We start from the raw sequence: 13,318 nt of genomic DNA on the forward strand, positions 1-13,318 counted from the left end.
TGGTTCAGGACAACTGACTGAACTGAGAAGTGTATTATACAGGCAGAATGGACTTTCAAGTGAATCCTCTCTCAAAATATTATACAAGAGTGAAATCCTCTCAGGAGAGCAGCATTTGACAAAGCCTGTAGGTAGAAGTAGTCATCTTAGACATTGTACTAAAATCATACTGCTGAACATCTCAGCATCATTTATTTCTCAGCTGAAAACTCTTGCTTGAAATTGCTTCAGATTCAGGAAAAAATTACTAGCACTACAATCCTCTTAAGTAAGTTTAATTACTAGATCAAGTAGGATTTCCTGCTTAGCAAGACTGGTTTTACACACTAGCCAGGCCCCAATTCCATTTTGAGGTGAGATTTGGGCACATTTACCTCTCTGTGTCATGGAAAAGAAGTGCAAGAGGATTTGATGGAAGCTGTGTTTTAGTGTGCCCTGAAAAGAGGGCCAGAACCAGAAATGAAACAAAATAGACATAAGTGGGTAAGTGTAGACACATTTAAGGAGACCAGTTTGCTAAGTGGGCCTAATCATTTGCATGTAGTCTTGTCCATACTTGCTTTTGGAAGTGAAGAGCACAAGGCAGGGATGGGAGAGAGGCTTGATGGTGTGGCAGTGTGAAGAGTTAGGTATCTTCTTCCCTGGGCTGTGGTATTTTAGCAGCATAGACATTGTTTGCAGGGGTTGGAAACAGAGAAGAGGGACTATTTCGTCTGTGTACCTCAATGTAGGGTGAAAGATGAGACTGGTACTGCAATGGCACTATAGCATGAGTGTTTGTGTAGTATTCTCCATTATAGTGTAGGCCTAGTGGTACTGCTGTGATATTGGTATATTGCTTATCTGTGGTGCAGCTACTATAAGAGCTGTTTAAAACAGATGGGTTTATCAGAGCAATATGAGAAATTCAGGCACAAATCTTAATGGACTTAGTGTGTAACCAAAAATATTGTTGCTGAATTAAGTGAGAAAGTGTCAGCAGTCTCACAATTCTATGCAGTTCTTTAGTATTTTGCTTTTTGAGCTTTATTAGGACTATTTCTTAATCTAAGAGACGCCACAAAAAAGTGTTCATTCTTGTTCGTGTGTCAGATATGGTTGCCTCAATTTATTTTCCTATTATGTCCTTGAACCAGGACTCAATTTAACTGAAGTATGGCTTTCTAACTTTTTTTTTCCAAGAGATTTGTTTCGGTTAATATCTCAGGAATTGCTTTTTGAATTATTTCAAGATGTTTTTCCCTTTTAAAGCCACAGACAAAATCACTAGTTTAAAACTTTTAGGCACACCTTAGTGTTCTCTTCTTTCAGCAGAGCTGAATCTGTGCTAAATAAATGAGAATGAAAGAGAAACAAAATCACATTTGTCACAAATGGAGATGAATATACTGAAAGTTAGATAGCTTTTTAGCTTCCACAGTCATTCTAAGAACTTGTTGCACTATGTACCTCAAGAATTGTTTCTATGTTATATAGTGAGGCCTATCTTCTAGGTAAAATTCTCTGTCAGTTGATCTCAGCATCACAAGAGGAGTGTTGATGTACTTTTTAGCTTTTCATCAGTGAAAAGGTGCTTATTTTTTTCTATCACAGCACTGGCACTGGATGTAACAGTCGGATATGGGAGCAATTAAAATTCCAAGTTATACTGTTACGCAGTGACAGAAAGAAAACCCAGTAACATAATGCACCCACAATGTGACATTGCAACTGAAAACAAGAAAGCATCAAAAACTCTATTCCACTTCTTGGAGTTCTGGGATATAGTTCTTACAACATTATCTGCACTGTAGTATCACTCTGGCTGTTACACTGAGGAATAGTTTCCCCTGGGCTAGGCTAGAAAATATGCATATGAAGACATGGAAACTGCTAAGATGTCATGTCGGTGAACTATGAACTAAAAAGGAAGAAACTTTTCACACAGTTTCAAAGGAAGAAAACTTGTAGAAGTGAGCTGGAAGAGTTGGTAGGAACACACACACATCACAGCAGATCAGTATCAACAATGCTTAGTATGCTCAGAGCAAAGCAATGTCAAGACTATGAAAATTTAAGATCTAGCTGGTAAATTTGATGAGAAATATAAGTTTCTTTCATTGTTCTAGACTAATGGATACCCAATGAATAAATAATTCTGAATGCATTCTTTTCATACCGTTATTTGTTTAATCACACTTTCAAAACATCTTCTGAGCAATCTGCAATCAGTTTCTTATACATAATTATTGCTATATCTGAAGTTCCTAAAAAATCTCTTGTGTTCATTACACAAAAATAGGAAACAAATGCAAATGAAAAAGCTTATTGTCATATGTTTCTCTGACAAGCAGCTCAGAGACTATGTGCTGAAGGCAGTTAAAAAATTAGGTTAAATTACACTTTGAAGTGTAATTTACTTCATTTACTTATGAACTTCATTTACTGTATATGAACTTAATTATAATCAGATCCTGATAGAAGGTATCTGATAAAACTGAGATGTCTTAGCACTTCAGAGACCAATTCCTTTCATTCTAATGCAGATATCTAAAATAGATCAACATAATCATCCTCTGAAAGTGCTTATTTCTTCCACTGCCTGTAAAGTTTTTCATACAAGATGACTGGCTCACATGTAGACATCCTAATTTTAATTGTCTAAACCTAGGTGAAATGAATCTAGCACTCGTTCCATCCTTACTTAGATGCTTTAATAGAACTTTAAAATTTGGATGGCTCTAAAGATCCATCCTAGATTATGTTTTCTCCTTTTCATTCTTAGTCTCATTTGGACAGGAATTCCCTTATATTTATCTCAGAGGAGAGACAGAACAAATAGGTCTAACAGATAATTAACATAGGCAAAGAGAGGACTTCAAGATTTTTATCAAAAGGAGGAGGAGGAGAAGAAGAAGAAAGAAACAAAAGAAAATTTGGAATAATTTAAGAATAATAAAAATAATTTATGAATAATTTCTCATATTTTTAGCTGTTATATCCTTAAATAATCCCAGTCATTTTTTGTATTCCTTATTTGAACAAAACCAAATGTATCGTATATAAAAGACAAAATATTTTCTTGAATGTAGTTGTTTCCAGTTACATAGTAATCTGATGTTTTGCTACTTTGAGAAGAATGGAGACCAGAACTTGAAAACATATCCACCAATGTCAGTGTATTGCAAAGCTGACGTACAGTCAGTCCTTTTAAGGGCAAAAGTTTTAATTCAATGTACATAATGGAACTGTAGTTATATAGTCACCGTGAATAAAACTCTTCCTCTACAGTATATTTGTTTACTTGTTATCACCTTAGATTTCTGCTTTTTGTTTCCTTTATCAAATGGGTGAACTTAATACATCTCAGCATAGGCATAACATGCACTGAAATAATTTTTTTTTATTTTAGGGATTGGGCCCGTACTCCCAATCACTACACAATGAAGGGATTATACATTAAAAAGGACTGTATGCAATCAAGAAGAAATTTTAATTAATCATAAATAGAACTGGTTTTGTGGAAATAATTTGACCTGACGGTTCAAGGTTTGATCAGCACATCACAGAGATTAAGAATACTTTTGACTTGAACAGACAGAGTCCCAGAGAGTCACTGCAGCCTGAAATACTTTAGGAAAGCTAGTGTGTACAGATCACACAATGTCATTGTTTCTCTTAGTGCTTCCATTCTATTAGGAACCAACACGGGACTCTTTTAACTTCCGAGAAACCTTCCAATATCATGCTGTCCTGGTCAACACTGAAGCAACAGAGATTACAAGACATCAAACTACAATCTTTTATCCCATGTTCTGTGTGTATAAAACAAGGAGTCAGCTTCCCTTTGAAGTACTAATTGACTGTCTGTATCAATCAGCACTTAATCCCTTTCCTGCATGCATTTAGGTCTCCACAGTAACTGAGCTGGCCTTCTCTGGGGTCTAGGCTGTGAAGCACTTACTGTAAATGTGTAGTATGCAAAGGGAGTAATTGATCTCAGTCTTAGAAAACCTCTCTAAAAGCAACTAGACCTCCTAATTCATGCTTTAGTCTAACAGCAAGAAGATGAACATGAGTTAAAAGAAAAGACCTCTAGAAAAGAGTACATTAAAAAATTAGCAGTGAAAAAAGAGGAATCTGATCTTTTTTTTTCCCCTCCTTTTTTTTTTTTGAACACAGATTATCCAGGAACAGGGGGCACCAGAGATTTACTGATTGTTCTGGGTCCTTACATTTAAGGTTGGAGATGTAATCACAAAGAATTTGCTTGATGTTTTTAGGCACGGCTCCAATCACTACCTTGCTCATTACAAGAACTGTTAGTACAAGACCTTAAAGATGCATTTTACCCATTGCTGGGAGCACAAGCCACACACAAGTGATCTTTTAGAGCTGATAGCCTCATAGTCTAGCCAGGCAGCTGAAGTGATTTGCACTTATTTGATTGCAATCTCTGCTCCTCCCATGAAATAGAGATCAGGAAGGAGCCCACTCGGAATGTCAGTTTGTAATATGTAAAAGGAGAAAGAAAGGGACGTAGTAAAGAGGATTTGAGGGACATTCTCCAGCAAGTACTGGCTCTGTGAATTAGAAGAGAAAAAACTCGTAGGTCACAGTAAATAAATAACCAAAAATGCAGGTGTTCAGGTTCACAGTAAAAAATGGCAATTCACATAAGAAGCACTCTGACGAGTAGTAAAAGTTTAGACTTAATGAACATTGACTATTCAGAGGATGTTTTCTTTTCTTTGAGTAAGTTGCTAGAAGCATTTATATTTTAGGAGTGTGATAAATTTTTTCTACCCCACAAATATTTTTGAAAGAATGAATATTTCCTCAAAAGAAAATAATAAACTGGTTAGAATTAATTCCCAGCACGTAGCATTTATGCTCAGTACTTACCCCTTAACATAAAATAGCAACACAGTATTCTGCATGTTCTTTTCTTTATGTTTTGTATTGTTAAATTATTAACATTTCAGATCCAAGGATTAAAGATAGGGAGGTTTTATATTCTTTCAGACAGGACACGCAATATAGCCATGTTTGCTTAAGAGGAACCATGCCTGCACTACTGTCACTGGTGAACTCATAGCATGGACCTAAGATAGAACATTTTACATATAGAATGGAACCTGGCTGGATGGCTGGGCCCAAAGAGTTGTGGTGAATGGAGTTAAATCCAGTTGGCAGCCGGTCACAAGTGGTGTTCCCCGGGGCTCAGTATTGAGGCCAGTTCTGTTTAATATCTTTATCAATGATCTGGACGAGGGGATCAAGTGACCCCTCAGTAAGTTTGCAGATGACACCAAGTTGGGTGGGAGTGTTGATCTGCTGGAGGGCAGGAAGGCTCTACAGAGGGATCTGGACAGGCTGGATTGATGGGCCAAGGCCAATTGTATGAGGTTCAACAAGGCTCAGTGCAGGGTCCTACACATGGGTCACAACAACCCCATGCAATGCTACAGGCTTAGGAAAGAGTGGCTGGAGAGCTGCCTGGCAGAAAAGGACCTGGGGGTGCTGGTCAACAGCCAGCTGAATATGAGCCAGCAGTTTGCCCAGGTGGCCAAGAAGGCCAAGAATATCCTGGCTTGCATCAGGAATAGTGTGGCCAGCAGGACCAGAGAGGTGATCATCCCCCTCTACTTGGCAGCAGTGAGGCCACACCTCGAATACCGTGTTCAGTTTTGGGCCCCTCACTACAAGAGGGACATTGAGATGCTGGAGTGTATCCAAAGAAGGGCAACAAGGCTGGTGAAGGGTCTAGAGCACGTGTCTTATGAGGAGAGGCTGAGAGAACTGGGGTTGTTTAGCCTGGAGAAGAGGAGGTTGAGGGGAGACCTTATCGCTCTCCCTGCAACTACCTGAAAGGAGGTTGTAGTGAGGTGGGGGTCAGTCTCTTCTCGCAAGTAATAAACAATCGGACGAGAGGAAATGGCCTCAAGTTGAGCCAGGGGAGGTTTAGATCGGATATTAGGAAAAGTTTCTTCACTGAAGGGGTAATCAGGCACTGGAACAGACTGCCTAGGGAAGAGGTTGAGTCTCCACCCCTGGAGATATTTAAAAGACATGTAGACGTGGTGCTTGAGGACATGGCTTAGTGTTGGACTTGGCAGTGCTAGGTTAACGGTTGGACTTGATGATCTTAAAGGTCTTTTCCAACCTAAATGATTCTATGATTCTATGAAACATCAGAATTCTTACCTTTGTTAGACTTCAGTGTCAAGCAGTTGACATGCTGGGCTGAAAAGATTTCCTATCAAGTATAGTCATCACTTGTGTTGATTGAAAACTAAAAAAACCCACAACTTTGAGTGTCTCTGTTTTGAGGGTATCTGTCTTGCTACACCATAGGGAAAAGTTTAGTTATTAGGAAACATCATTTTCTGGAAAAATCATTCTGGTAGTTTCTTTTCAAAAATCTTTTCCAGCTTTTTGTTATATAGTCACACAGTTCAATTAAATGTTAACTGAAATCTTGAATTTGGTTGTTATTGGGCAATTATTTTAAAGTGGCATGTCATGGTTTCCAATGACATCTTATTTTTGTCTTTATATAAAGCACAGCTCTTAAAGGTGAATTAGATTTGCTGGTCTCTTGGGTGGTCACTTAAAACAGGTCTCTGCATATGACCAGAACTGCAGTAAAGACAGACCATGTAGCTATGTAGCGAGGGGGTCAAGACAGAGGGGACTGTAGAAAAATAAACAAATCAAGCAAAGAAAACAAACCCACTTGTGCTACAGCTGCTTACACCTTAGCAACTTTTTTTTCCTCTGCTGCTCCCTGAGAAGTAACTACCCAGTACAAATCCATGTGACAGTTTCTTCCCCTTTCAGGAACTGTCTAAACTGTCTGTTTAGAAAAGACGAAGCCTGAAGCCTGTCCCCCGCTGTCTTGCTCACCTTGCCCTGACCCTGGCCCTGACCCGGTGCTATGGCTCTACTCACATTTGTTAGTTTAAGAGGAGAATTTGAAGCTAGTCCTCTTTTGGCAGAAGAGGGTCTATGTACAGAACGAAAGCCCATCCAGTAGTAGAGAGAGGTCCCTATGAAAAGTAAGTCTAGAGAGAAACAATGCCTTTAGCTCACTCACCATAATTGCTAGATTTTTTATGTTTCTGACTGACTTTTCGGACAGCTCTGGCTTTGCGAAGGAGATGATGCCTCTGTTCATGGAAAAGCAGGAGAGGGGAAGGAATGATCAAAGCTGTCCTCAGGCAATGGACATTTCTGATTCCTCCCCTGTCCCATGCCCATGTAAGAATGGCATAGGTGCACTCTCACCTTTCACAATATCTGCGTGCATCCTTCAGGAGGCCTAATTGATTGCTTTTTCCTGGGGGCTGGGGAAAGAAAAGGGGGTTCACTTTCAGGTCAGATTCTGACATCTGAATTAGGTCTAGATTGTCAGTTCTGGGATGAACTGAATAGATGACCACCTGCATATTTTCTAGGGCAACCCAAACATTTTTAATAAAATTATAATCTTTGACATAAATACTTTTTATCAAAATGTATTTAATTGGAAATCTTGTAAAAGGAGAGTGAGGTATTCTGATAACAATAGCAAGTACATTGTTTTGCCCTAACTCACAAGACAGGCTACTAACATTACATTATGGATAAAAAAGTAGAAGGGATATATAAAAAGGAACACTTCACAGTTGGGATTAGAACAGGCCTAAGGTTAGTCTGAAGAATGCTGGGCTTTAGACAATGAATTAATTCTTGTAGTGTGAAGAAGATGAATGAATCTAAATAATATTGAGATAAACTAGCTAAAGAGTAAATAGAAAAAATCAGACCTTAGTTTATTTCTTGAGGAATTTATTTTATAATCTTTATGTTAAATGAAAAATCATAACATTTTACAGCCAGAAGTACCCATTGTGAATTATTTCCCTGAGTAGTGTCCTTACTGATTTCACTACGATTAAGGTACTGCTTAACCAGTGGTAAGTAACAAAAGTGAGTTTCTGACACAGTCACACATAGCTCATATATTTTGTAATTTGATATTTTACTTCTTCATAGTCAACAAGTAATCAGCAGCATTTCACAAAGTTATTTGCACTTCTACTTCTTTCACTATTGTGTGATTTTCCTCTCCACTCATACTGTAGCTCAAAAAAATCAGTTTATCACTACCCAAAGTGTACCTCAGTTTGGTTCTGCTAAGAAGCAAAATAGCTAAATTCGTCATCCTTTGGCTTGAAAAAGTGCTTGTCTTCACTTTGCTGCTGTTGCTGTGCCAGAGGAAGAAGACCTGTATTTATTATTTATTGTTTTCTGCATGTTACTAATCTTGGTTTGAATTGGAAAAGCTGACTTCCTGTGAATGTATTAAGAGTGGTATGAAGGGCTCACTAATCAGTGCTTTATAAAATATCATTAATAATTTACATGCTTTAAGAATGGACCTATAGTGTTTCCAGGAAATATGCCAAATATTATCTATGAGTAACCTCCTGGTAAATATTTTATCAGCAAGAAATAATTTAAATCATCAAATGAATTCCAGTTTTTGGTGTCATGATGGGTCACATGTGTGAGTCTGGCATACTTCACAACAGACTGTTGGTCTTCAGATAAGGAGGTAAGGTATGAGAGGGCCATGGAGACCACTTAGCCAGGAAGAAACTATGCATGTCTGGGGTGCTCAGAAGAGATTAGAGCATTAAATGATGGGAGGCAAAGGGAGACATTATGTCTCTGAGGTACGTTTAAGAGAAAGATCAAGGAATTGGAGGAGGTGGAGTTGGAGCCTCGGGTGGGCCCATGCAGGAGAGACAGCAAGTGTATTCCAGAGGATCTGTGGCTTGATCTTAGTCTCCTTCTCCAAATTTGCTGAGCAACAGTGAAGTGATAGACTGCTTTTTGCATATTAGCCTCCTTCAGGGTGATGGTAGTAGGAAGTGATTCAACTACCTGGCAAGGCAGCCTCTTTAGAAAGCAACCATGTGAAAATCATACAGTATGAATGATCAGCCTAGGGTATTGTTGTAAGCCAGGCTGTGCTCTGGACATGTTTCTAGGCTGCTGTCAGGGAAATCAGTGCAAAGGAGTTAGGAAGTGCACTTCTTATCTTGCATGCTGCTGTGCTCTTATCCATCACATAAAATTTTTTTCTAAAAGAAAGCTTTTTCTAAAGGAAACATCCGTCATTACATTGTATATAAAGATCAACAGGTTTTGCATTCATTGTGGTGTTATCATGCCCTTTCATCAGCTAACCAGCTAATTTACACCACCACAGCCTTCCTGTTACAGATAGAAGGAAGGATTTGATGTAACCTGAAACCCTAACTCACTCATTACCCAACAGAGGGTCACTCTGCTATAGCAGTGAATGCAATGAATATAAAAGCGTTTTAATGGAAACCTTCCCTGCAGCTGGGGAACATCATTCTGTTTGAAGAATTTCTGGTAAACAGGCATTTTCCAAAGCATAAACATTTGGTTTTTAAATGAATATTTATTCTGTTTCATTCTACATTTATTTGTAAAGAGGAAATGTCTGTATAAATAGATGATTAAGATCTAGAGTGCATATTACCAAAGTGGGATTGTAGCTTATTCTTGATCGCTGTAGGAAGAAAACATTCTGAAGCTGTGATGGTCAAAGGAAACACAATATTGAAAGCTGCTTTTAGTATATTTAGAGAGGAAGAGTGCACTGTTGCACGTTCAGAGCTTTAAGTGCTTCTTCTGGCCTTTTATGGTTGCAGAAGACACATACATAATCACAGAGCAATAGCCAGAATCATGTGTAAAGCTGAAGAGCTCAGGTTTGTTCATAGTTGGCCCTGGGGGCTAGCATGTAAAGTAGGAGAAAGGAGATAAGCTTTCCTTGCATATCACTCAATGCCCTCAGTTATTGCTCCTGCTCTCCCTGAATATAAAAACAAGGGAGAGCTAATGTCCTCGTTCAGCAAGGCATTTAGCATCATTTTAGCTACCTGAGCTGTCTCACATACACTTTCCCATTTGTTTGCAGTGTTCCTCACTTTAAATATTTGATGATAAGCTGATGCTTCAGCTAAGGCAAAGCCAGAGTTTTGTCTCACTTCTGGCCTCTGTGCAGTAGAGGGAGTTGCTAGCAGTGAAGAGACCTGAGCTGACCATTAAACTGAAGATCTTGCTGTCAGAGTATGTTGACTGGGAAACTCATCCTCACCTTTAAGTCCCTCCTTTTGCTTTGCTCAAGTCAGCCTAACTATGTCAAAATAAAGCTTTATTCCTTAAATCTTCTTTCAGCTAGTTTTGAAAGAGCAGTGCAGTCTTTTGTGGTCATAAATCTTTATATACTCCATTAGATCAAAAATCTGTGCTTGGATAATCACACAGATGTCCAGATGATGTCAGTGAGTCAAAGTCGGTATTAATATATTTCATCTAGGCATGCTTACATCAGGTATGTGATGATTTTGAATTATTCTGCATACTTTTTTGAGGGTAAAATTTGCTCCTTACTTACATGTAAGGTCATCACACAGTCTAAGAGGACAAGCTATGATAATAAATTCAGATATCCCCCCCACCCCTGCCCTATCCATTAACAGCACTAGGTACACAGGTAAATGTGAATGAAATATAATTTTTCCCCCTAACTTGCATTTACATGGAACTTTCCAAGAGGAAATGTATGATATCAAAATAATGAGGTGATTATGGCTTTCAGAGGGGGTAGATATCCTGCATTTGGGTTAATTTCTTCCTGTTGTTATTTTGGACTTGATTCCCAGCCTGCTGATTATTTGCAATTGTTTGTATTGCAGGTCAGCCTAATAGTGAGAGGACCCTGTGTGGCTCTTTATGACTCCTGTCTAATTCCTCTTGTTGAAAAGTTTCCATTACCCCCTTGAAGGAGTTCAGGAATGCTATGCAATACCACATGTAGAGTTTTTCAGAAGTCATTTTCAAATTAAAATGAAACAAACAGTTCCAATAAGATTAAAATACCTTGGAAGAATGGAGTTTTCCAGAAAAAGTATTGTTTTATAGAGTTTATAGAGGTCTGTAGCCTGCTGAAGAAATAATTCAGAACATGCCCTTCTTGCTTTATTGCACTGTATTTTGCAAAATAAGTGGGATTAAGGATGCACTCAGAACAGTATTTTTGCCTTGATCCATTTTTTGTAAAATACATATTTAACATGGTTCACTTGAATGGCCTTTTTATGTTAATGGTTCAGAGGCTTTACTGGAATGTTTGCAGGAAGGTATCGCTGTTGGGTTCTGTGGTTTTCTTTATATCCATTAAATTGCCGTACTTCTTAAATTGTAATTGACAGGGTAATATCTGAACAATTTCTTTGTTCAGTGCTCCAGTCTTACTTCTTGCTCATTCTTAACTGCTTTCCGGGAAGACATTTAAAAACAAACTAAACCCATAATGGTCTCTAGAAGGGTAAATGACACTCAAAGCCAAAATCTTCTAAATGCAAAGATGGGTTTCTCTGAATGAACAATTAACTGTTTAAGCCTTTAACCATGTGGTTAACCTCTGTTCATCTGTGTGTTTCACCAGAATATTTTGAATTATGTTCATCCTCACTGAAACTATGTAAAAATTATTTCTTTCCCTATGAAGAGACCATCCTGTTGAACACTGTTTTAAAAAATGATAAAATATATACTCATGTGCTAATAGATATAAGCTTGCAGCAAACAAGCTGAAATGATATCACTAAATTTCTTACCTATATTTTTAAACTCAGAAACCAAATGATCATGGGAAGGAAAAAGTATGAAAAATGTTGAGGTGAATCTAGGAGGTAGTAGGAGCTATTTCACTGGCTATTTCCAAACTTCCATCTGCAAAGGTCAAAGCAGAAACAGTAGAGCATTTCTTGAAAAGGGAAGTGAATGGTACCCATAAATCCACATTTCATGTTACTACAATTATTAATTCTAACATATTAGAGGGTGCATCTGCATTTTTAAGAAAAAGAGAGCCAGGAAATAATCTTAAGCATGTATCTGGTTCCTGACCTTACTTAAAGTATTCATGCCCTGCTCTATTTTGAACTAGTAAAACTCTCCCCCTGCTCTGATATAGTAGAGACTAGCTTTAAGCTGTGTATATGTAATGCAGTTGGTGTCATTTGGCCTGAGGACCAAGAGTCAGCTCCTGTTCTCTCTTTTACTTAGTGGAAGAGACATAGGTAGAGTGGATGGAAATAAAAAGTACTGACCAGGATTCTGGCGGTCTTGAACAAACACAAAAATATATTGCCTCATTAAGGCAACTTACAATATAGATATAAGTTAACCTGTTGATACAGACTGAGGAACAGGACATAATATTCAGACAGACATTGGTGTTTATAAACCAGCCATGTAGCACTCAAAGTTTTAGTGTGCTTCAGAGAAAAAAAAAAAAAGTGTTTTAAAGAGGAATTAAGAAGATTTATCTATTGTTAGACAGTATTCTTGCTATGTCTGAAGAAAGAATATGGAGAGGGATGAGTACAATAATAATTTTTCCTACAGCTGTGGAGGTGGTGAAAAACCTTGGAATTATATACAGAGTAAAACTCTACTTCCTGTTACTGAATCACATAGTGTAAATTTAAGACAGAAAGAATTTGAGGAGCAAAGGCAAGAAAAGATCATCATTCTTGATGACAGAGAGAGTGAAAAATGAGTCAAGGGACATACAGAGCAGTGATGTTGTTCAAACTATAATTTAAGGGAGGTAGGGACATCATTGATTTTAGCAGAAGCATTCCAGATGGGTATTATGTTACACTGAAAGTCTTGTTATCGGTAAAAGGGAACTCATCATGCATATAGTCCAATTAAAATTTTATCATTGCAACAAGAAATACAATAGACATTAGTAGTACAGTTACATTAATATCAACACTGCAATATTCAGCCCATTTGACATTATTTTTATAAGTCATCTTATACACTTGTGGTGTTTTACCAGTCACAGCAACTTTTTTTTACTGGGTTAGACTGGGTCGAGCATGAGTATGTTTCACAGAGTCAAAGAAATGTCTGTTGCAGCAGTGACAGTGAGAGACTTTCATGACAGCAGCATTTCTGAAAACAGACATATGCTGTGTATAGAACCTGCAGAAAGGCCTGTGATGAATATGCTGATGAGATTATGGGCTTGAACAGCAGACATAATGATGCTGCCTGTTGTTATTGAGGAAGAAGGTAATAGAGAAGGTTTAGTAGGAAATAAATTGAGTTCTTTTTTTAACTGATAGAGAAAATTGTATTAGAAAATGATATCAACCATTTCAGTCCAAACAGAACTGGAGAAAAGAGGTAGAATAATGAATTGTTATAGTAAAGTCACCTACTTAATTTTTGT

Source organism: Platalea leucorodia (assembly GCF_965183815.1).
Source record: "Platalea leucorodia genome assembly, chromosome: 2".
NCBI classification, from domain to species: Eukaryota; Metazoa; Chordata; class Aves; order Pelecaniformes; family Threskiornithidae; genus Platalea; species Platalea leucorodia.